This window comes from Populus euphratica, unplaced genomic scaffold, assembly GCF_000495115.2.
Source record: "Populus euphratica unplaced genomic scaffold, PopEup_1.0 scaffold172.1, whole genome shotgun sequence".
In the NCBI taxonomy this organism is placed as follows: Eukaryota; Viridiplantae; Streptophyta; class Magnoliopsida; order Malpighiales; family Salicaceae; genus Populus; species Populus euphratica.
The window spans coordinates 774,035-776,392 of NW_011499920.1; positions in this window are offsets into that span (position 1 = coordinate 774,035).

Sequence of the window (2,358 nt, forward strand, 5' to 3'; positions counted from 1 at the left end):
AGGTGTAAATAAAGGCAATTTTAAAATTTAGACTTTAGAATGGTTAGGATTTAACCCAAAGAGGTAGAGACTCCTTCACGAAAGAAGATCTGCCTTGAACCTTAGAAAAGATCAATGAATGGAAACTTGACCTACAATCAAACAAATAAGGCAGCTTACCTAATGTAGGGTGCACTGGGGGTGATGCGTCTTCCCCTTGCACAACCAGTCCCTTACTTAGAATCTCGCAGACCATAGGTTCCTAGTAACCATAATACTAGGTGGCGACTCAAAAGAACCGAGCAAAACACAAATAATAACCAAAAAAAATTACCAGCCGATGCCGCACGGATTTTACGGCGTGCGACAATAACATATAAAGGGGCTAAATAATTTTACGGCGTGCGACAATAACATATAAAGGGGCTAAATATTTAGCGATCATTGATTGACGATCATTAATTGGAATTTCTAGAATCTTTTAATCATTTATTCTCCTCGATAAGGGCATCTTATCAACAGTTAATTGAAGCCATATGTAAGAACTGTAAGTGCCTCGACAACCCCCTTTAGTGTCTTTTCCCTTTTCAGTGAAACCGTTCTTTTTTAGTCAGATAAGCAATTTTACCTAACCCAATGGCTTATTCAATCCTCTCAGCTATAACAACCAGGTCAGTGAAATGTTGGCCAGAGCTTCTAACCAAGTATTCAAAGTACGGAGCTTTAAAGGTGTTGGAAAATAAACTGATCATCTCTTTTTCAACATGGAAGGATTAACTTATGCAGCTACCTCACTCCATCTTCGTGGGTATTCCTTTATGGACTCCTTGTTGTCCTTCTCCATAGCTTGCAAGTTTAACCGATTAAGGTCCACATCTAGATTGAACTTATATTGCCTCATAAAGGCATCCACTAAATCCTTTCATTTTTTAACCTGGGTATTGTCCAACCGCATATACCAAGTGACGACAACATTACTCAGACTGTCTTGAAAGAAATGAATTGACAGTTTCTCATCATCAACCACCTCAACCATTTTATTGCTGTATGCTTTGAGATGAGTTATAGGGCATTGAGTTTCTGTATATTTAACAAATTCGGGCACTCTAAATTTTTTTGATGAATCAAAAAATCTTTAGCAAGCAAGTGGGTCACGATGGGCACCACAAATGTTGAGTTGCGCAAATAAATTTGGAAATAGACTTATATGGGCCAACTCGAGTGGGTTAGAAAGCTAAAACGATAAAGATGACTCAAATTAGATAGTAGGATCTCACCAACCAAGCAACGAGAAGATTAAGAAGAAATGGGGGCCTATATTTCAAATCAGGTAAAGATGCATGCATATCATTTAAACATCGAGACATTGGATAATGAGTTTTGCAAATTTTATTAGAGAAAATTCTAACAAAATCCATCAAGCGGAAGGCCAATTTGAAATGGCAAACATTGAAATTGCTATTGAAAAATTTTCACTTTTGAGAATTTTAAGTGAAAATTTTTCAACCTGGGCAGGCCGCCCATGAGAATTAGGCCACCTGAAAAATCTCTTTATTTTTCCACCACCTTTCAGTTTCCACTCCTGAGGTAGTGCATTTCCTATCCTACCTCCTTTTGATTTATTTTCAAGTATGCCTTCAAGCCCCCTACCATAAAAAATAGTGCATTTCCTATCCTACCTCCATTCGAGCGCGCCTTCAAGCCCTCAACCATCAAAGGTAGTGTGTTTCCTATCCTACCTCCATTCGAGCGCGTCTTTGAGCCATCGACCATCAAAGGTAGTGCATTTCCTATCCTACCTTATTTCAAGTGCGCCTTCTAGCCCTCATTGCCTCCGAGCTTCCATCTATTGAACAATGCGCCTTCGAGCCCTATCATGTGTTATATATAAAAAAAATCCTTGTATTACAATGTGACCATTTGGTTTGGTAACTCATTACAATATACCACCTTATACTAGGCAGGTAACCCATTACAAGATACCATCACACAACAAAATCCTTGTATTTGTTCTCTCTATAAAAGTCATATGTCAATCTATTATTTTCGAAGTTTTCAAGACTTTAAAAAAAAAAAATCTTTCTGTATCTAATTTTCTTTATAAATTTACTACACAAAGCTAAAAGAAAATGAAATTTTCTAATATCGTTGTATAATAAATATTATAAAGAGGGGGCAATTATCATAACTCAATTTTGACCTTATTTTTTATTATTTTTATTATTTTATTTTAAAAAAAATGATGAAAAACAAGTAAAAATAAAATAAATGAAGAGTGAATTAAACTTTGGGTTAAGGGCAACATGATTGGAAGTTTAAGGATTTAATTAAACTCTTGACTAGTTTAATTAATTAAATCAAGGGCTTAATTAGAGAATT